The sequence below is a fragment of the Cricetulus griseus genome (assembly GCF_003668045.3).
Source record: "Cricetulus griseus strain 17A/GY chromosome 1 unlocalized genomic scaffold, alternate assembly CriGri-PICRH-1.0 chr1_0, whole genome shotgun sequence".
In the NCBI taxonomy this organism is placed as follows: Eukaryota; Metazoa; Chordata; class Mammalia; order Rodentia; family Cricetidae; genus Cricetulus; species Cricetulus griseus.
The window spans coordinates 199,823,863-199,847,783 of NW_023276806.1; the positions used below are offsets into that span (position 1 = coordinate 199,823,863).

Here is a 23,921-nt window from a genome sequence, read left to right on the forward strand (position 1 = left end):
AATTAGAAAAAAGTCGGTGGAATTTAACATGGAACACTAGAGGGATTAGTACTTGTAATCACCTTAAAGCAATATTAGATCACTCCCCAGGGGTAGTCCTAAGTCATACTCTCATTGTCATATTTGACTTTTCCCATCTTTCATTTGTATATTGTGAGATGAAGGGAAAATTGTGAAAACTTAGCTAGGACAAAATGCTGGCAAGCTCTGTCCTGGGATTTCTTCAAAGAGCTTTTCAAACCTATGTAGATATTTCACCAACATGTATATTTTTGTGAGACTGCAAATCCATTCTACTTCTGTAGAGAAAACAGAATAGAATGACAACAGAAAGCAGCATATAGAATAAATCTTACTGACAATTAGTCATTGACAGAACTTAGTAGATGGAGACATATCATTGGCATTTGTGATTATGATATTGTGGAAGCACTAAGGTATCTCTTGACTGCTTTTAAGCCATTATGAACTTCAGGAAGGAAATTGTGTTGATCAGTTAATGGTTAGAAGTTTCTGTTCAGGAGAAGAGCATGGAAATGACTGAGATTTAACTGTAATAACCTGGAACAATTTTCACTTGAGAGTCATAGATGCCTGAACATAGTAGGACAGGAAAATTTATAACGATTAGTACTTTTTATATTTAACATGTGTTCTATGGCTGCATTGTGGCAGAAACTGTAGAGAGAGAGACTAGTCTAGTCAGCAGATGGGGTTAATTGATTTAATTGGACAAGTGTTCGTACCAACCGAGTCTGTGATGGTGTAATCATTGCTTTTTGGAATTTTAAGTTATATCATTATAGCTATAAAAAGATTCAAAGGCTTCCATTAAACTTTAAATTATATTATTTTCTTGAAAAAAAGTCCCATGTTTATCCTTAAAGGAAATGCCCACTCAGATGAAAACAATAGCTTCTGGAAGCAGGGTTAATACATTATTCAAGCAGCTGATGTCGGTTCTTACCAAAGTGATAATTCAACATTCGCAAGAAAATAATAGAGTATGTATTGAAATAAGTTTTCTGCAGTGACTCTGGGCATTCTTCAATGTTGGGACACATTTTGTGTGCATGGAGAAGATTACTATGAAAAATTCAATAAGGACATAATTTGCCTATTGTAGGATCTGATGTAATGTATTGTTCTAAAAGTTAAGTGAGAGTACAATTTTAGTTTATTTTCTTGACTAAAATAAGAAATACTTGATTTTGTTTTTAGGATGCATGGCTATGCTTTGGTAATTGTGTCCCATAAGAAGACTCAGGTGGTGCTGATCCCATAAGAACGGTCATTATCACCGTTTCTTAGTCATTTGTATGGGAGAAAATAATTTTAGCACCTCATGTGTGCTCCTGATTAGAGCAGCACATATTTTCCTGTGTTGATCCTTTCAGTATTCTGTGACTTGATTGGCTGTCCATTCTATTTCAGTTCTCACTTATGTGGGGGATGCAGGAGGGATGGATTGTCACTTAATATGCAGAATACTGAAAAGGCCAAATTAGTATCACGCCAGAGTATGCCATGGAATATATTAAATATCAGAATCATCCCTCATTTTAATGACAAAGATTTTATCTAGAACAAAAATAGCTGAAAACTCAACCTTTCACATGACAATGATATTAATGGGAATGACAAATAGTAGCAACTTAACCCATTCTGGTATTATCTGATGGACTCTTATGAAAATTCATTAGCTCTGTAACATTTGCCTCTCCTACTGAATCACTGATGGAATTTCTGTCACCATGTTAGTAGTGTGTATTTAGGAATCTGAAAGTCTTGACTGAGAGGTAGATGTATACATTCAAGTTTTGGAGTATCTGTCCACAAATAAAATTATGTATTCATTCAACTCAATTTTGTATTCACTCAGTTTTTTTAAAAAGAAACTTCCATGCTCTGTTCTGAGTTTCTCTCTTCAGCAACATTGATTGCTAAGAAATTTCAGAGTAAGTTGAGGCATCCTATGTTTTAGCTCTGATTAATTCAGGTAGATAATAATGGAATTATAGCACAATGAAAATTCATTCAGTGATACTTTGCACATCAGGTTTAATTAGAGTGTTTTGCATTTTAACAGAATCCGAGTTTCTGGAAGTAGTCTTTGTGAATTTAGGAGAATGAAGATTATGTGTAAATGGTAGTCATGAACACACACTAATGATGTCTCATCTTTGGGCAATATCTTTGTGAAGGAGATATTTGATAAAACAAATATTTGATATTCTAGTTGTCTTAGTGTCAGCCTAGAAATATCTTGGCTATCTCTTTTACAGGAGAAACTATCAAACAAATGACAAATGAAATCCTAAAACAATATAGGTTCACAAAGCACAATTTGACTAGAGTATAGTATATGATGAGGTATGGGAAATAAAACTAAAAGCCAGACATTGACACATATCTGTGTCCTTTAAGTCAGAAGATATTTATTTATCTAGATAATGTCCAAAACTTTTGAGGACTGAGGAAATCCATCAGGATCTATCCATAAGTGAAGGGTGGAAGAATACACAAAGGGTCTCAACAGTATCAGTCTTGGTTTAAAATGAAGCTGTGATAGTAGAAAAAGAAAAGTAAACAGACACCAGAGACATTTCTGAGATTGAGTTTATGGAACTAAGTAAATGATTAAATGTAGATCTTGAAGGTCAGAAAACAAGTTATAGTTGACCACAAAATTCTGTAGCTGGGTGGTTCAGGGAAGGCCATTCCAGTCACAGAACCATAGGGGGAAGATTGGTGTGGAGTGGGGAGCATGAGTTTGGTCAAGACACACTGTGCTTCAGACACCGATAGAGATCTTTTGTGTTGAAGAGCAGCAGGAACCTTGATCTAGCTATTAGGAACCAAAATGCCAACCCTCAAGGCCATTCTCATAAAATCATAGATAAGGAGGAATTGTGGGTGCTGAGGCAGAACATGGAGAGAGTGAGAAACAAAGGAAGCTGAGGTTTCATGGGAGTAATGGCTCCATATAGTAACAGGAAGCCAAGACTGGGGCAGTCTTCTCTCTTCTTGGTGTGTTGGTGGCCATGGAGGGCTTAGTCACTTTTGAATAAAGCTTTTATTATAGCAAACTATCACGTATTTTCTTTGGGTATGTTTTTAATTCAAAGATTATGAATAGTTTTCATGAGAAAATAGCAACTTCTCCTGGTGGGCCTAAGGGAAAGTGTGTTGTGCGGTTACAGAGGCCCATGATGTGTGATCTACAGAGATGAGTTTTCTTCTCAGAAGTGCCCTGACAAAGAACAGTCTGCTTCTCATCTCTGATATCCAGAAACCTGAAACCTAGACGGCTTCTGGGCTGTGCTGTTTCTGATATCTCAGAGGAGAGCTTCACTTCCCTTGGATTTTCTGAGCTGCACCAGCATTCCTTCTTCCTTAGCTTGAAGACACATCACCCCAGTATCTGCCTCTAAAACCACATAGCCACTTTCTTTGTTGTTTGAGGTGTCTTTGCTTTCTTTTGTGAAAGAGATGCAGCCATATTGGATAGAACCACCTTACTCTAGAATGATCTCATCATGACTATTATATTTGCATTCTCTCCATTTCCAAATGGTTACATGAGGATTTTAGGATGTCTTTGTAGAAATGATTCAATGTATCACAGGGTATAACTGTGACTGTCTCAGAGGGATGGCATCCAGAGACAAGAGTGGGAAGTAGACCAGAACAGGTTAGCAAGACGCATGTAAAGGGTACTGGCTAGACAGAATTTAGTTAATAGAGATCCCTATAATACAACTAATTCAGGAGTTTCTTTGGCATTTTATGCAGTTATACTCTTCTGATCCTGATTACTTGATTATAAGGGCAGGATGGCTTAGCATATTATCTGGTATTACAAAATGGAGCAGGTGTATGTGGGATCCCAGTGTCTATATGTCCCAGGCTCAGGATGCCAAGAGCTTAGAGAAGGATTGGCAGGGACACTATAAATATGATTGTACACTGGGTGTTCCACTACTTTGCTTTGTACAGTTTCAAAATGTCTTTTTAAATATATAAAACCTAGAAAATTATAAATATCCAGAATATGTCTTCTGGCCTAATTTATTTTTATGTCCCCCTTTGGTCTCTTTTGGCTTGAGGAAAGGTAATGGCTTAGTTGCTCCTGGGTTAAGACTTATTCATCATCCATGTTACATACCCCCGATAGCTAGAACCACACTTCTCTATTTATCTTGTTTTAATTATTCAATACAAGGTTTCACTGATACTGTAATAAAGGGGTTGATGATATTTGCTCATGCTTTTCCATCACAATCTGTAGGGCTTGTAGCTCCCGACTCAATAAATGACTTCCTTGAGTCTTCAGACAGTTTCTTTCACTTCTTTGTCTTACCTTATTATACAATTTTTAAAGGAAGACAGGATAATAAATGTTAATGCTACTACTATCATTATAAAGGCCAAGGACACTAAGGCTTTATCTTTGGAGATAAAAGGAATCTGTGAAAGCATGATATCTTTTCATTGTGGATTTGCACAGTGAGGCGGCACGCACACCTCCTTTAATCAGTCATCATGTTTATGAATGACTTATCGGAGATGACAAGCCTTCAAGTCATCACTGTGTATATTACAAGAGGCAGGATAGACCCAAATCTGTCAAGTCTTCTACTGTATGTGACTTTTCTTTTAATTTGCCGGTGTTGGACATTCCTGACTATTGCCTGACATGTGTTCAGAATCTTAAAATGTCAGTGTTAGAAAGGACTGTGAAAAGACCTGGCAATTTCTATTTGAATATGCACCAATTTAATTAATTAATTTTGGATGCAAAATGACTGATACTTGCCCCCCCTCAAAGTTGAGTGTGATTAATCTTTGGTGAGGATCAAGTATTAACGGCAAAATGTATTACTAGCATAAAATTGACAACTGCCCACTAATCATGTTTCTTAGCTTAGTATATTGTTTTAGAAGAAAGCACTTTCCCCTTAGCTTGTAAACAAGAACTAAGTTTCTATGAATGTAAATGGATTCAGTTTTAAGATTTAAAAAAAAGTATTTTCAATGACAGAAAGAAAAGCATACATAAAGTACATTTTCCCCCTCAGATGCTCATTGCTTTGGAAAAATGACTTCCAGCAGGCAAAAATCAGTTTGACAAAAGTATTAATGTTCTAAAATACTATGAATGAAAGGAAACATTTTAATTCAGTTGAAAATTTTACTTTATATTCATACAACTGAGTTCCATTGATAACACTACATTTCAAGTTGCAAATCACATTTAATTAATATTAACACCAGGTAATTGGCAAAAATAACTTCAAAGGAGGGCTGAGGAAATTGCAAATTGGAACTGCAGGTGCCGCAATACTGCAGAGGCTTTGGTGGGATCCAAAGAGAGTGCATAGGATTTTAACAATTACTGCAGAACCTGATCAAATAGAGTATCATTTCAAAGCTGTTCTTCTTTCTGGCCTTTCCTAATATTTAGGGCTTAGTAGCTGCCAAGTATCAATAACAGCTGTTAATGTGAACTGGTAGATAGCGTTCAAACAAATGCTTTAAGACCTATAATTCAGATGCTCTAGCTAAGTTTTCAGTAAACAATGGCAGGAAGATCAGAAAAATGGCAGGTGCCATTTTGTCTGGATGCAGGATTTGAGGAGAGAGGCCTCTGCTTGACATGCTATTACATCCAAACTAACTGCATGGAACAGTCCTCCCTCAAAGACCAGGGAGGGGGATTCTGGGTGGCTCCTGACCACATGTGACCTCCTGTCCCTTTACTAGTTCTCCAGGGTCATCCCAGCAAGTATTCTGCCCCAAGTTTTATACTTTGTCACCTCCAGATATTCAGTGTTACTTATCATTGCCATCTGCTAATTGTCATTCCTTGTGTGAACTCTGTTGCCACTTTAACAGCTCTGAAATTCTTTTCAGGTTTGGGGTACACTGCTTCTGTGAGTCCCCAGGCATCATGGAGAGCTACTACTGCTCACCACTCTGATCACAAACTGGTTCGTCTCCGTGTTTCCTTCACCCAAGTGTATTTTTCTCAGTGGAAGACCACCCAACACCCAGCAGGTTTCCTGTCCCACAGCACTTGCTTTATGAATTTCTATATAATGATCATTGTCCCCAGATTCATGGTTGGACTCTTCATATCAAGCCAGAGGTTAGGCTTGTGTAGGCTCTGGGAATTGAAAGGCAAAGGTGGCTCCAGTAATAGCTTCTGCATTGTATTAGCTCATGTCTAGCTATCTGGAAACCTTGAAGGGCTTCTGCACCATTAGGTCACATTTTTCTTTGTACTAAAAATCACTAAAGCCTAAGACCTGAGCTCATCCCGACTCTCATCCATTACCAAGGTAGTGCCAGGCAGAGGTTCAGGGCTTCTGCTGGCTAAGCTTGAGTTTCTGTTCACTCAATGGGACCTTTGCTAACTTCATGCTATTGAAGTCTAACTGCCTTATCTATAGAATGAAGATAACCATCTGAGAATTGAATGAGATCATATATGAATGGAAGGGTAAGCAGTGGACAAGCACCTATTATTATCATTGTTGTTGAGACAAAGATATATGGTCCATGCTGGATTCACACTCACAACCCTCATTTCAATATTCTGAATGTATGCCATCTTACTAGGCCCCAAGCTGCATTCTGTTATAATCCTGTGGCTTCACAGTGGACTTCTTTCTCTGAGTCTGTATCCAGTTTGCTCAGTGTACACAAGGCAGTGTTCCTAGTACTGACTTAGCATGACAAATACATTGCCTAAGATAGAGCTAGCATATAGTTGGATGCATGAATTAATTATGTCATCATTGGCACACCAAATCTGCGTGCTCATCCTTCCTCTTTACCCTTCTAAATATTGTCAGCCAACATCGCTAGTATCCCACCATGTATTCAGCTATATTTGTCTCAGTTGGGAGGACAAAGAGATGAGTCACACTGTTTTCTAGCAGGTCACTGTAGTTGTGAGTCAGGGAACACAGACATGCAAATAAGCAAACAAAAATTCAGATGATGAACAGTGCCTTGGTGGAGGCATCATTTAGAAGCCACATCCAAGAACAACAGGTCTGCAAGAAAGGCCTTTGCAGTTCACATAACAAAAACACTTGTCAGGAGATCTCTGGAAAGTCACTGGTGGGTCTCAAGCTCAAAGGCCAATGCACAGTATCATGGGAGTTACTCTAAATAACTCAGCAGAAGGAGGTCTCTGATATAAAGACTCAGAAAAATATAGAAAGTTGACTATGCCAATTTTGTAATGTGGTACCTGTATGTGAAGTGTTTAATATGTCTAAAATACTAATAGCATCTGACAGTAGTACCATGTTTGTTTAATCTACTGGCAATTACTCAGAAGTATTGTCTCCTAGGCCAGCAGCATAGACTTTGTTCTGATGTGCAAGTCATGGTCATTTTTATGCTAGCATCACCCATGCCCTTGGCAGCAATTTCAATTTTGCTGTTTCTGAAAGTGAGCCAGGGACAATGGTTGAAATTCAGCCCCAACCCTTAAGTTGCCAGGTTTGAAACTTCATCACTGAATGTGCGTCTTGTCATCAGGAGTGAGCCCTGGGCCCTTCTCTGTTATTGCAAACTTACAGTGTCCTACCCTTGCTTGACTGATGGATTTCTTCCTACACTCTGGTTCTCCAGACTTGGACCATGATGCAGCATGTATTCTTTGCCAGCTTTCACCTGGGTGGTAGCATCTGATCCTCAGCTGCACTGTAATCCAGTGGATAAGGTGATGGCACGAAACCACCAAGCAGGACCTCTACTGTTCCTGACCTCTAGTTCCTGCCTAACTTGCTGTCCTTTCAGCACCCTATTCATAGGTAGGACACCATGAATGAACAGGCATGAATTCTCCCGAATACACGAATTTGCTTTTAGACTTCAGTTTAATTCTCTCAGAGACTCCTTTCTATATACTTAGAAAAGGTCAGACTCTGTCACATCAGGAGTGTGGTTTCTGAAGTTACCTTTTCCTGTTAACCAGCTCCCATTGCCAACTGCATTAAGTACCTTGGAATACTGTAACCAAATACCACAAGTCAGGTATATTTAAAGAACACAATTACATCGTTTAGTGGTTCAGAGGCTGGATGTTCCAGATGAAAAAAAGCATTAGCAAGACTCCCAACTCTTCCACACCTCCCCTTTTATGTTATGTTAACACAACAGTCTGCCATCTCTTGCCATTTTACAGTGTCACTGTGACCTCTGTGATATTGGATGAGGGAACTCCTCTTACTTCATTTTAATTTGATTAATTAAATCTACAATTGTCCTTTTACAAATCCAGTCACATTCAGGAATACCAGCCTTAAGAGATTTTTTTTGGGGGGTGGGTAGGCCCAATTTAATTGATGACACCAGATGTAGTTACTCATTGAACTCTGATTGATGGAGTCCTGTTTGAACTGAGCCCCTATTTGCATCTGGCCTTTGCCTGGGTTTCTGACCACCCCTGTTCCCTTGAGAGGCCAGCCTTTGTAGTCAGATGAGCTATTCCGCTACCCTTTGTCCTTGCTATGCTGTCTCCACCTACCTTAGAACCAAATGTCCAAGTCACAGCAAGAAGTGTGCCTTCCTCTTTGCTTGGCCCCAAAGAATTCACATTCTTTTAATTTCCTTTGTGAGGACGTTTCTATGTTAAAGACATTGTTCTCGGAAACTCTGGCTGTAGTAGAGAGCTTTAAGGTGCAATCTGTACTTTACAGTGTTGATAGGAGCACATAATATAAATGCCCTTCTGCAGAAATGAAGCAGCATCAGACTCCATTTATGTCATTTTTATATAGACCTTAAAAGAGCTGGCCTGAGAATTAGCCTCGTGTTTTCCTGGTTTCCTTTATAACGTCTCAACTAAGTAGCAATTATAGTTTCCTTGAAAATAAATGGCTCAAGAATAATAAAACCAGAGGCTGTAAGATGAATAGTTGATTGAAATAGGTGCCAGTTTTTTCAAGGGTCATGTCCCTTGGCAGGACTGTGTTGTGTAGACCCTAATTCAGCATCTACATGTCTGTCTGATAGACAGGCCAAGTCTCCTTTCTGAGCTGCTTTCCAAAGCGTTTTCATGACACAATGGGGGCTGCACGAGGGGAAGGCAAGGGAGGATGAGAACATCAACCTCAAGTCAGCACATTTGGTTTCTTGTTAACAGCTCTGGGAAGAGACTTGGTCCCGAAAGGAATTTCAACTAATGATTTAAACGTATCTTCTGGCAGTTGTGACAGTGAGGGAAAAACGCTGCCTCTTATAGCAATTCATACCCGATTCCCAGGCAGTGGCATGCACAGCCATGTGACTCTGGAGTCACATTTGAATCACGCATCATGGCTGGCATACATGTAATGGGCTATTAAGGGAAAGAGGGATGTTTGGAGCACACTGCCAGTCTTTTGTATTGGAGATCATGGACAGCAATCACACTGTGTTCTCCTTGAAATCGTTGCTTGGTGTTCTTGCCTGCGGAAACTCTGTGTCAAATGGAACTATTTATGAAAGCTGATGTGACATGCCTTTTCACAAATATTTGAGTACCTGCTATGTGTCGGGGCACTGTGCTGGATGGTAGGGAATGCAGTGTTAATGAAACTGACCAGACTCCTGACCTGGTAGGGTGCCCAGTCAAACTTCCTTATAAAATGTATAAGTTTTGTGTCCTTTTTAATCTTATATCTTTCTGGAGGGTGAGAATTTAGTCTAAGCCAGAGTGAGCTGTGACTGAAGCCAAGGAAAACCTGGAGTGGGTTTGCCTCTGTCACATACACAGCTGGATCCTTTGGGTGTTCTGGAGATGCTCAAGTTTGGTTAGGGTACATGTGGCTTACTGGGGTTGTGAGAGCCACACATTGGAGAGGAGTAGCACGTGTGCACGTAGAAGATTAGGTCTGGAGCAGGTCAGGGAGCAGGAAGGGTGACAGATTTGGGAAACACCGTGTGTATGAAGGGTACGGAATTCCACACAGACTATGAAAGTGTAGACCAGAAGTTGGGGTTCTGGTGATGTTCTCACCCTACTGCAGCATGGTGTGAGATTCACATTCATTACCTTTCTCTCCTGGGTTGGCCTGTTTGTTCTCCCATTCCTGCTTACTTTCTGGAAGCCTTTATTGAAATTTACCCCCTCCTCTTTGCAGATACATTAAATGTCTCTTCTAGGTGTTCCTGTGTGTGCCCATGCCTGCTTGTGAGTACCTGTGTATGTGGGGGTTGATGGGTGTGGGTGAGGGCACATGTTTGTGTCTGTGTTTGTGCAAGTGAAGGTCAAAGAACAGTCTTGGCTATCATTCTTGAGGTGCCACTGTCCTTTTTGAAACAGGATCTCTCCCTGGTTTAGAGCTTATCAAGTTAGTTAGGATGGCTGACCCGGGAGCCTCAGGGATCATTTGACTCTACCTCCCTAGAGCTGAGATTTCAAGCGCATACAAGCACACCTTATCTTTATTATTATTTTTCTTACCATGAATTCTTGGCCTTGAACTCAGGTCCTTGTGTTCATAATGAAGGCACTTCCCAAACTTAACTGTTTCTCAGCCCTATCAAACAAAAATTAGCCCAGGCTTAGATACAGAGAGACTTTATTTAGAAGAAATATTACAAAGTAAAAAGGCAATAGCCTTTTCTTTTATGCGGTGGGGAGGAATAAACAAATACCCCTTTATTTTTCTTCATTCATTCATTTATTCACACAGTAAATCACTATTGAGTTTCTGCTTTGGGGAACAGGTATTTACAATTTGTCCCCAGGTTTGACTCAGGATGATCTTACTATTAGTTCCCACTTTCCATCTTTTGGCAGACACCAGCCATGTAGTCATTACATGTTCCCAATGACTTAACAGAGTGCCTAAAAGGAAGTTGCAGCATCAACAGTGGGATCTGACAGGACGGCTTCCTACCGTGATCAGCTGATTTTCCAGGGTAAATAAAGACAGGGGGTACACTCTAGGTCTTGCTCTTTGTGTAGGTTTAGGGAAAACAGAATTCAGGGGTCTCTAGGAAGAAGAGCAATGGTTCGACCATATGGAGCATAAGAAGTTGGTCATTGTAAATACTTTTATGGTTCCATGTATTTATTTTACTATTCCCTATTTTAATTCTCTTTCTTTCTACAAAGGTGGAGCACACACTTTGTTTACCTTTGCATAAGTGGAGGATCTTGAAGGACGCTTAAGTATGTGAAGAAGTGGACAATTGACAGACAAGTGTTACCTGGAGATAGGATATTGGAAGCAGGTGGAAAGGTAGATGAACAGCCTAGGAGTCCAGAGTAAGAATTCTGTAGTGTTTGTAAGACTCTGACACTTAGGTCAGCATCACATTTTTTTCGGGTGGTACTTGAGAGATATGGATTTCGGGGTCATGACTGTGTCTGCAAAAGGAAGGTACAAAGGAAAGGAGGGCCGGAAAACAAGGTTTAGGGACAGATTTAGATTGGGAGACAGAAGCATCAATTTAAGCAGACAACAATAAGTCCATCACCGGATTGTCACACTTGATCCCAACAAGAGGCACCAGATGGAGAATATATATATAGTTCCATCAGGAAAAAGTTAAGCTGAGGACCAGCGCTTTGCTACACTTGACAAATAGGGTTGGATGCAAAATTCAGAAAGTAGATTAATTTGCTGAAGGCATTACTCCTCTTTCAGCTGATTTGGGGTTTCCAGGTGTACAAATGTGTGAGGTGAGTCCTGATTGCAAGATTCCACCCAGGTCCAGGGCTCATGATGCTCCTAGCATTTAGAATTCTGGAGTCCTGCTTGTTCATCACTTGCTCTACACATGCTTGGTGCTTACATGAAGTTCTGTGCTCGTGCAGCATGCCGGGAATCACGGTTGTGCTTTGTAACCTCCCTGGCCTTGGCTTCTGGTGAGGAGACTAATTTTAAAAGACAGAAAGGAAACAAGAGAATGATTACAGATTTCGCTTTACCAAGAAAGAAACAGATGCGTGTTTATGGTTTATTTGAGAAGCAGCCGGGAAGCTGGCGGCTTCGGTGCAGCAGGAGTGTAAGCAGTGGGATGGTAGGCAAGGGCTTAATTGACTACAGCTGGGTAGGTTGTGAAGGGACTGTGTGGGTGTGAGTCTAACACAATGGCAATCCTTTCGGGGGACTTTGATAATGCTATGCTGTTATGTAGGCTTTAAGATCATGTACAGAGACTGGATCAGGGACAAATGGGGCAGTTGTTGAGTTAAAGATTTTTTGTTGAGCTCCAGGCAAGGTCTGGGGGCATGAGAGAAAAAGCAGAAGTTGGCAATAGCAGAAGTGGAGAAAAGATTCCAGAAAAGATCCCAGGTCTGGGAGACTGAGAACTGCTTCTGTGAAGGTCTACACCCTTGAAACAGAACTCATGTAGGATACCCCAGACAGCATCAAAGTGTATCCTACAGCCTGTAGATTGGCATGGTGGTGTTAAGGGTGGCCAGGAAGCTCCCATGAAATGATGGCTGAAGAGCAGAACATGAGGTAAATCATTTCCTGGCAAAATTTCACTCTAACTGGTGCTTTAGAGAGGAATTTCTAAAAAGGTAAATGACCTCCAGGTTGTTGTTGTATTTCAAAAAGTGAAACCTTTTTGGAGATTATTACTTCTTTTTCTCTTGGTAGTAGGTGGACCTGGAATTTAGAGGGTTCTCAGTAGTTGCAAATATTTTCACTTGAACTCATATTTCTTGTTTTTTTTTCTCACTTTGTGTGCTAATAATTAATTTTAAAGTTCACTATTCATTATGCAATCTCTGGACATTTCTTTGTGCTCCCATAATACAACTGTAGTTATGGTGTTACTCCTGGATCCAGATAATCAAATGTCATGGGAATGGGTTATCTAATACTTTTGCCTCTAGAAATTAGATTTAGTGTGCCTTCCATGTTGAGTATATAAAATTAAAATTTGACTTAACTTCTTTGATTTAGAAGTTGTAATGTGGACTGTAATTCTATTAGATATGGTCCTATTAGATATGACCTATTTACTTTTCTAACTACCCAAAATCCTAAGTGGAAGATTAGGGCCTTCCTAGTACCCAATCTTCTAATCTGCTTGTGTCAAAAATATGAACTTCTCTTTAGATATTAAGGGAAACAGAAGGGAACTAATGTAAAGTGATACTTGACATATGCCTCCTAGTATACTCCTGTGCCATTAGGCAGACATTCTCCTTGCTTCACAGACAATAAAACCAAGCCTTCGATAATATGTATAGCTCAAGCTAGTCTAGTAAGTAAATAGTAGTGTTGAATACATATCCAGGGTTCCTTGACTCCAGTGTACATTTTTTTCACCGCCTCTTCTCTTTTGAGGTTGTCTGTTTTGTTTTCTGCACGTGTGACTGCCATCATTGCCTTGTGAGGCTGCCGCAGGACAAAGAAACTGTCCTTTGCACACAGCCTCATTTCTCTCTTCTCTTGTCACCTTAGTCTGACCATCTTCTGGTTTCCTGTATGGATCTTGTCTGCCTGTTGGGAAGAATGCATCCACAGTGTTTTCTGGCAGTGAATTTTGTGTCTTAGTCCTGAGTGTAAGCAATGACTCCCTGTGCAACATCTTGGGATTCTCTAAAGTAGCCCTGGTTCAGGTTGTCCCTGTGGCTGCTGGACTCAGAGCATATGTTATGACAGAGAACATTTTTTTTGTCAGTAAATTCATACTTCAGCAACAAGGACACAGAGAGTTTAGAAAACAAAGGAAATCTCGAGGCTACTTTGACTTCAGATGCCTTAGTAAGCTCTACATTTTAAGATCAAGTTTACAGGATTGTGTCTGGCTATAGCTTCAGTCTGTTTTTTATCACATTGGCTCTATTCTTTTTGTGTGTGTGTGTCCTGTGCTAAGAAGAAGACTATCAGTATCTGTAGGCTTTCATACCACCACTTACCAGCTGTTTTCATTTTTTGGAGCTATCTTAACACGTTACTGCATGACGGGTGACTTAAAACAGAGATTTAGTTTACTACATTGTGAATTCAAAAGTTCAAGGTCAGTCTGGTCTGGTGGTAGTGGCACACGCCTTTAACATCAGTACTCAGAAAGCAGAGGCAGGCAGATCTCTGAGTTTGAAGCCAGCCTAGTCTAGTGAGAAAGTTCACTAGACAGCCAAGGGCTATACAGACAAACCCTGTCTTGAAGAACCAGCCATCACCTGAAAAAAAAAAAAAAGAAAAAAATCAAAACATTTCAAAGTCAAGATATTTGCAGGGCTGGCTTGTGAAGGTACTGAAAGCGACTCTGTTCCAGATCCTGTCATAGTCTTGATGTTGGTCAACAATCCTTGGCTCATAGCTGTCCAGTATGGTTTCTGTCTCCATAGTTACATTGCCATCCTCTCTGTATCTGTGCCTTCTCTTTTTTCGTCTCTTATAAGGACAGTTGTCAGTGGACTGAAGACTTCCTTTCATCCAGGATGATCTCATCTTGAGTTTACTTTCTTAATGATTTCTATAGACACCCATATTTAAAATTAGGTCCTTTTTTGGGGCTTCCAGGTATGTGCATCTTCTGGGTGGGGGAGGGGGTGCTGTTAGGCTCATTGTTAAAAACCTAATTGAAAGAGTGTATTTCCCTCCTATGCATACCTGTAGAAATTCCAGCATTCTCCTTCTGTGAGCCAGGTGACTCTACCACTCCATAATCACTGTAGCCTTCAGAAGATCCTATTCACTTGTTTATATGCCTAGGGAAGGAAGCAAACAGTTAGCTTTACCTGAAGCATATGTAGTCCAAGCCAAAGTTCAATAGGTTGCTCATCTAGCATGAGTAGAAAAGAGTGCCTGTCCTGAGAACCACACTGGTGTCCGCTGTGTATTCTGCAGAATCAGTTTGTTGACATCTCTGCCTTCCACATAGACTGTGACCTTCTCAGGGATACGAGCAGCCTGGTCTTACTCATCAGTGCCTGGGGCAAGATAAAAACTCTATCAACATATGTTAAATTAAGTTACAGAGACCAAAATTTCCCCAAAATAAATCCTAGGATCTAAATGTAACCATGAATCATAATATTTGTTAAAAATAGTCTTGGCCTCTATCTAAATGACAACAAAAAAGCAGTTTTAAAAATAAGAAAAGGCTTGTGTTGAGGTATTTGTCTCTACCCTGGAAAGGCTCTGTGACTTATTCTACCTTTACAAGCCCTTGTATACTGGGAACCAAAGGGGCATTATGGCCATCAGTAGAGATATGTCCCCCTATCTAGTAATTACGTGTGGCAGAACTTGGACTATGTCTTTTTTCTCCTCCATCACCATTTCATTAAGTTTTATTAATGAAAATCTCAAATGTTATGTTGTAGCCAAAGGGTTTCCATAAAGGGATTTCTCACCCATGGGTCAGTTCTGCTTCCTAGCTATTTGGGTGGCATCTAGAGGAACCTATCTCAAAAGGAGGGAACAAGGTAGACATTTTGTCTGTTATAAACATGGCTGAATATTTTACTTTTGAAGTATTTTTTGTGGTTTCTATATCAATTTTAAGAACTTCCCAACAAGTACGGAATTCCATCAGTCAGGAAACACAGAGTCCTATGCATCTTGTGACCTTGTGACTCTGGACAGGAAAAGGTGCTATGTAACTAGCCTGCTTGCCAAACTACCTTTGGATCACTAGTCCCAAATAATGACATGGAGACTTCTTATTAATTTTGAAAGCTTGGCCTTTAGCTTAGGCTTGTCCCCAACCAGCTCTTATAACTTAAATTAACCTGTTTCTATTGATCTGTGTTCTGCCATGGAGCTATTTTTAAATCTCTCCTCTGTTCTGCATGTCCAATATGGTCCTTGTCTTTATGGCATTTCTGCTCACCTAGATTTATCTCCTCTTCCTCTCTGTCTCAAAAATCCTGCCTATCCTCTCCTGCTTTGCTATTGGCCATTCAGCTCTTTATTAAACCAATCAGAAGGCTCCTTGGCAAAGATAGATCTTCACACTGTACAAAAGATTATCCCATAACAGTGCTATGAGAAGTCCTATTGTTAAAAGTTGTTAAAAATGCAAAAGTAAGTTAAAAGAAATCCTATTGTAAAATTGAAAAAGTAATAGGCATACTGACTAGGGGGACTCCATTGTATAACCTGATTGTTCTAAAATAGCAACTTCTTCACATGTCTAGGTTTCCTTTACTCTACCTGGGAGGTACCTTGGTCTCATATTCTGGGTCCTCTAGTCACTACTGAAAACATAAGCAACATCAGTTCTTTATTAAAAATCAAAAACCCTGTATTTTTATATTATGCTCATACTTTTACATATTTGGAAGGGTTCTTTTTTAAAGATTTATTTATTTATTTATTATAGTGTTCTGCCTGAATGTATGCCTGTGTGCCAGAGATGGGCATCAGATCTCAATACAGATAGTTGTGAGTCACCTTGTGTCTGCTGGGAATTGAACTCAGGACCTCTGCAAGAGCAACCAGTGCTCTTGTCCTCTGAGCCATCTCTCCAGCCCAACAACATCATTTCAGTTATTAAAATATTTAGACCTATATAATAAAACTTTGGAATTTAATTGGGGTGAAAGTTTTTCTTCTTCCATAGCTGGGGTTGTAACTGTGGGTATGGAACACCACTTCTGTGCTGCCCACTTATATTAGTTTTCCTGCCTAGTTGCCTATGCTGTGTAAGTATTTTTGGTATAGTTAAGCTAGCACCCAATGGTAGAAGTATTTCTGGAATAAGGTGGCTCTAGAACCTGTCCTTCTCTGGAGGTATTTTGTCCTCTCCACCCAGGTGTAGTCGTCCTTGGAGAAATTTTGGCTTCTACCTGGGTTTTGGCACCGGACCTTCCAAGTAGTCCAACATATGCTTTGGGTCTGGATCCCAGCAGTGTGAACTTGTGAGTTCAACTTTTCTCTTCCTTGCCTGTAAATAACAAGCTAGAGGTAGGACTTGATTAATGAATGAACAAATGCACAGCAAGAGCACATTCTGATTTCTTTTATTTATGTTACAACACACCATGTCCCTTGATCATACTCAAGAAGATATATTGCACACCAGCTGCAGGCAAGACACTCTGATAGGCACTGGAGAGGCAACAAAGATGGATGTGATATGACTGTTACCCTTAAAAAGCTGAAAGCTAAGATAAGAAATTAATTACTGAATCTAGATGCAGGCAGTGATCTGAGTAAGTACAGACAATAAGTCACTTAGCTTTCAGAGACATTTTGGGAGGGTTTTGTGGAGAAGAAGCCTGAAGATGGAGATGGGTGGGGCAGGGCATAAAGAACTTTAGGCAATGTGTGTTTTGTAAAAGCTAAAGACATTCATTGATCATCAGTGCAGAATTGCTTTTGAATTCAGACACTTCTCTCTGTCTCAATTATAAAAATAAAAGTTAGTTTGCTTCCTATGACACATTGCCTTTCTTTTCTTCCTCTTTTCCATTTTATGATCCCAGAGGGACAAGAGAATTTATGCTTGTTGAATTCCACAGGATGCACTGTGCTCCATCCCACACCTCTTTCCTGTGCATGGTAGTAAAAATTTGTTTCTCTGTTCTTATCCTTTTAGCAGTGACTTCTGAACAATAGGGGTGGGGCAAGTAAGTGGTGAAAAAGAAGTACTACCCTGTATCCTCAGAGCAGCCTCCACCTTGGTTTTGGTGAGTGAGGCCTGAGCCCTACCTGTTTCCTAAACAATGACTTCCTCTTCCCTTATCTGGTGACAAAATTATGCAGTAAATTAGCTTTATTAGATTCTAGAATTTGGAGCTTATTGCAACTTCCATCCTCAGATGAAGGGTAGGGCTTATCTCTATGCAAAAGGTGACTTGTGGTTTCATATAACAAAGATGGTCTGTGGAACACTGGGAGTCTTCTGGTTCACTATTGTAGTTCAAGTACACAAATGTTTAGATGCTGGCAGTAGGACTTCATTTTAGCATCATGGCCTTAAAGAAGGCCACCATCTAGCCTGTTTTGTGTCGCAAAAGCCTAGTGTCTGTAGCCATCTTAAAGAGGCAGTCTGGTCTGGCCACACCCTTTCTCAGTGCTCCCTCAGTTTTACTTTGGTTATTGCCTTTTGCTGGAAGTTGGAAAACTGATCATTTTACACCCCCCAACACAAATGTTATCATATACAATTATCTGCATATTATATATATTTCTAGGCAGTGCTAGTTTTTTTTTTTTTAAGACTTGTATTACATTCTGAGATAGTGAGTATGTTGTTACACTAAGGGAGCAAGAGAGACAACAAACTTAGGGTGTAAAGGGCACATCTCTGCCAAGATCTCCAATACGTTGTACAAAGTATTTGCTTGATCTTAGATGTTCAAGTTCTATGTTGTTGGGGGTTCAAATTATCAAAAGAAACAGAACACAGTACTGACTTCTGAAAAATGCATAGCATAGAGGAGAATTATTTTCAGTGGTTGAAAAAGTTTGTGTGGAAACAGTTGCCCTGAACATCGGGGAGCTCTTGTTCCCCAGACTGATAGCTGGGATACCAGCATGGGACTGATCCAGACCCCAGGAACATGGGTTTCAGTGAGGAAACCTCAGAAATCTACAGAACCTCCTGTAGTAGTTCAGTACTTATTCCTAGCATAGGTGTGGACTTTGGGAGCCCATTCCACATAGAGGAATACTCCCTGAGCCAAGACACACAGGGTTGGGCCTAGGCCTTATCCCAAAGGATATGGGAGAGTTTAATGACATTCTATGGAAGGTCTTACCATCCAGGGGGAGCAGAAAGAATATGTGATAGGTAGGGTTTTAGTTGGGGGGTGGTAGGGGAGGACAGGAAGGAGAAGGGAACTGGGATTGTCATGTAAAACAATCTTGTTTCTAATTCTAATAAAAAATCTGCAAAAAGAAAAAAAAAAGTTGTGTGGAGGCCCCAGGAGGACAGCATGGGTGTATTTTATTTTCCAAGAGATATCAGTTAACAAGAAATAATTATGTTTGAGCTGATTTGGGGAGAATGAAACTGACACTTTAGGTGGAGGGAGAGAACATCTGCAAAACTTTAGAACCAGCAAAGAAGATGGCAATTTCAAGAGAGTATAGAATTTTTTATAAGGTGGGATGCAAGGGAGATAAGATTTATGGACCAATGACATTAGGATGAGCCTGTAAAATAAATGGGGACAGGGCTGTACAGGAGTTTCTCACAAGACTAAAGAGATAAGGCTACCAAAGGATTTAAAACAGGGTGGCAGCACAGCCAGATTTGTGTTTTAAGGAGGTCCTTCTGACAATAGGTTGAAAGATGGGTGGAGAGACTCCATCCATCTGTAGGTAGTAGGATGAGTTAGAAGGTTATTGAAATAGTTCAGGCAACAGATGACAAGACCTTAAATAAAGGCTGTGGTAGTGAGGCTGGAGGGGTAGTGACAAACAGGGGATAGAGTCAATAGGTCATGGCAGGAACTTGAGTGCACAGCAGGAGAGAGGAAGCAAAGTCAGGGCAGGCTTCAAATGTTTGGGTTGAGCATCTATGGGGATGAGTCCCTTATTAGCCAAAAAACAAGGAATCTGAAAGGAAGTGTTTTGAGATGAGCTAATATTTTTTTAAATTTAAATGAGAAACAAGCTTGTTTTACATGTCAATCCTAGTTCCCTCTCTCTCCCCTGGCCCCCACCAACCCGATATCCCATCCCCTTTCTGCTCCCCAGGGAGGGTGAGGCCTTCCATGGGCATCTTCAAAGTCAGTCATATCATTTGGAGCAGGGCCTAGACCCTCCCCCATCCATGTGTCTATGCTGAGAGAGTATCCCTCCATGTGAAATGGGCTCCCAAAGTCCATTTGTATACTAGGGATAAATACTGATCCACTACCAGAGGGCCCATAGATTGCTGAAGCCTCCTCACTGATACCCACGTTCAGGGGGTTTGGGTCAGTCCTATTCTGGTGTCCCAGCTATCAGTCTGGGGTCCATGAGCAACCCCTTGTTCAGGTCAGCTGTTTCTGTGGGTTTCTGCAGCCTGGTCTTGACCCCTTTGCCCATCATTCCTCCCTCTCTGCAACTGGATTCCAGAGTTCACTTCAGTGTTTAGTGTGTGTGTCTGCTTCTGCTTCCATCGAGCTAGTATTTTTAAAGTTACTCTTGGGAATCCCTTTTAAGCACAAGTAGATGGTTAAATTTTATGTGTAAATGTGACAAGGTCTTGTTGTACAGATGTGTTCAAGCATTGTTCTGGATGTTTTAGTTAGAGTGTTTTGGATGAGATTGATACTTGGATACTTGGACTTTGAGGATAGTACAGCATCCTCTATTGTGTGTGGGCCCTATCCTGTTAGCTGATGTTCTGAATATAACAAAAATTAATTAACTTCCCTTGAGATAGAATTTGATGCCTCTTTTTCTCTGGCACTGTGGGGAATGCTGCCTGATTTGGATCCTGCTCTTGCTACCTGATCACCATGTCACTGTGATAATACTGAGCCGACAAGTTCTCTAAGCTATACCTGCCTCATCTATACACCAAGCTTAACAATGTTGCTAGCACACAGGTTTTTGTTTTTTCTTTTCTTGTTTCTTTTTTTGGCAATTAAAAGAGAAAACCAGGGCTGACAAGATGGCTCAGTGGGTGAAAGCACTTGCTGTTGAGACTAATGATCTGTATTCAGGAGTGTCACGTGATCTCACAGGGTGGAAGGAGAGGACTCTTTTTTTTGTCCTCTAACCTTCACATATCTGCTGTGGCATGTGTATCCCATAAGTAAAATAAATAAGCTAAATGTGTAAAGATCAAAAGAGAAAACCGATGTGATTAAACACCTCACTGATGGCCACCCAGCTTCCAAGCCAATCCTGGTAATTTGGCTGTCCTACTAGATAAAATACTTGAAGCCCTGGTTCCTGAATAGGCAACTGTCCAAGGCTTTTGTTTTATTAAGTACAACTGCTTTCAGACTCTCAGTCCTTACGATATGTAACCCAAGAAGCAGAGAACCATGTGTTATGTTTGCCTCCTCCTGGGAGGAGAACCTTAACAGGGATGTGCATTCACCCTGCACCCAGCGACTCTGATAGTCTCCATAAGCCCCCAGCTGTTCCTTTTCTGTTCCTTTTCCTGAAGTTTCTTTCTTAGCTGTTATCTCTGAGACCAAATCAGCCTTTTTTCCAGCCTGCTTCCTTCTTGGCCCCTCTGCTTTCTGTAGCACTGTTGGTATCCTTTTCTTCTGGAAACTGTCACTTTTAACAGCAGACACCATCATTCCATCCCCTTTTCCTTCTAGTCACCTTTCTGTCTTCTACTCCACAGTGGTATATTATATTGAGGGATCATGCTTGGCAGTCTCTTCAAGTGTTTGTCTTCAGTTGTGATCTGTATTGATGACTGTCCACATTGTATATTCACTCCCAATGTCTCATCTGAGTTCTTGATAGAAACTCTGGTTCATATTTATCCTCCCTTCTTTCTACTTCCATTCTTCTCTTCTGGGACAGGCACTGTCATAGTATAGGGCAAAACCTATGAAGTTTTAACTCTTAAGGTCAGGTCTTAAGGAGAGAGAAAGGCTTTGGCTCACATTGTCATAGAAATTCTAGCAGTTCAAAAATGTTTGTTTATGTGTTGTGATGAAAATAAATTTAAGTTTCTGGGGGGGCACAAAAAATATAAGGTTATTAATGCTTCATGCCCATTGGATCGGGAGAATGTCAGGATGGCTCCTTGAAGCCAATATCTGAATTACATTGTGAAGAATGAGAATGTGTTACCCAGGGAAGGGGTGTGTGTGTGTGTGTGTGTGTGTGTGTGTGTGTGCAGGCATGTGCAGGTGTGTGTGCATGAAACTTTAGGGGCCATCCTGTTTAATAGCACCAGGGATGGAGGAAATGAGACATTGACATTGACAAGTTGGATGCTTGGGATCTGGAAGAAATAATAGGTTGGTTCCGTTGGCAAAGGCAAGGCCAAGAGATATTACCAGTGCTACTCTGGGATTTTTAATTGTCAGCCAACCATTTTTAATTAGAATTTGATTCTTATAATCTCTCAGAGTGAGACCATCTTTTACTTCAAAAACCGCTGTTCATGTTGTTACAATCCAGCTGGAGAAGGAATGCTTAGTCTTTTGTTTATAAAATGAATTAATTTCTGGCAGAAGAAGGAGAGGCTGTCTCTGATGGGCAGCCTCAGAAGATTTATCTATTCATACTTTGGTGAGATCAGGGCTGCATTATTCTCCCACATTCCCAGAAGTCTGGAGGTGTGGTGGTTCCAGGGATGCCTGTTCTTCTGACTGTAATGCCCAGAGAGACCAGCAGGACTTTTTCTCTCACCTTTCTGCTATTCTAAGCTCACGGACTTTGTATCCATCCACTGACCATCATGATCTCTTGGAAGCATGTCAAGGGACCACATGCAGATGGTGCCATCTGTAGAAAATAAAACCAGTTTCTCTTCGTGGATATCATATTTTTATTTAAGACCAAAACACTAACCCTCAGAAGCTCCCAGAAGACATTATTGCGCCCCCCAGACTAGAATTCTACCATATGACTATTTACAATTCATTACTTGGGAAAGAGAATGAGATTACAATGTCTGGGTTAGACCATGCACTCAACAGTGACAGTCATCCTAGCAGTGATGGAAATGACTCCTGGGGGTTGAGGGAATATCAGTGTTCTATGCTGCTACTATAGGCCACCAAAAAATTGAGTGAGTTTGAACACTCAAATTTATTATCTCATAGTTTTCAGTGTCAGAAGTTCAAAATGAGTCTCACTGGCTTGTAATTCAGAAGTAATCACATAGCAGAACTGGGTTATTCTCTGAATACATTTCCCTGTCCCCTTCTATTGTCGATGACAGCAATGACCAATTTTGTCATTTTTACTATGGCCTCCTTGTATTTCTGACTCTTCTGCCTCCATCTGTCCCATATAAGCATCCTGTGGTTATATCCAGGGCAATTTTTTCCTTCTCTAATTTAGTGTATTAACGACCTTCATTTCATCTGTAACTAACACCCCCCCTTTTTTTCCTAATGTGTCCCACTGCAGACACGGGTTCTAGAGATTAGAAGGTACAGGTCTTCAGGGGCTATTATTCTACATGGCAGAGGGGCACAAACAAGTATCTTAGATGTTGCAATGATCAGTGGTCCTTCAAAGTGCAGTAATCTGGGTGTTCAGGTATCTCAGGATGAGAATGAAATCTGGAAGGAGAAAAGATACCAAGTGCTCTGGGAAGAGGGCTATTTCTGGTTGCGAATTATAGATGACGCTTCATGTCTCTGAGTTCCATATCAATGGTGTTAAATGAACTGTGGTTTGAAGTATTTTTAAAATATTGCATCTTAATATACACAGAATTTTAGTTATTCCGATACACAGTATAATGTTACATCTATTTACACACCATTTATATTGTTTTAGTTATTTAAGTAACCTGGAGATAATTGAAAGTCCATAGGGAATCCACTTAAGTTTACTGCAAATATTGCTGCTTCATAGAAGAGACTCAAGCTTATACAAATTCTGGTGTCGGTCTGGAGTCAGTCTCGGAATACTTAGTGATGACGAATGCTGAGTGATACTGGCTAGCTAGACAACGATTTACTTGAAACTCCTGAGTTTAATCAGTGTACCTGGAATCGAATGAATGCTGCCTCCTAAACAATCTATTAACAAGAAGGAAGAATGTCCTTTGAGTAACTTGTCCATGGAATCTGTTCCAGGGGAGTCATTTGAATCCAAGACAGGAGAATTTGTAGTAAGAGAAACATGCATACAGAAGGACATTCCCCCTATCACAGTTTAGGTGAGGTTTGATAAGGACTAAGTCATGTAAAACCTAAATGGTTTCTGTGACCATTTATTTTTCCCTTTTACTATTTTTGATTTGCTTTAACATTATCTTTAAATGAAAAGAAATGAAGTATCGACTTTTGAAAAGCATCAAAGTCTGATTGCCGTTAGTTTAAAAATATATATGTTTAAAGGAAT

At 40.3% G+C, this 23,921-nt stretch overlaps 1 protein-coding gene across 1 annotated transcript in view; it reads left to right on the forward strand.

The window, feature by feature from the left end:
- The window catches only part of LOC113832815 (metabotropic glutamate receptor 8), a 768,119-nt gene that overhangs the window by 138,698 nt on the left and 605,500 nt on the right, over positions 1 to 23,921 (forward strand). The gene's annotated exons all lie outside the window — the stretch shown is intronic.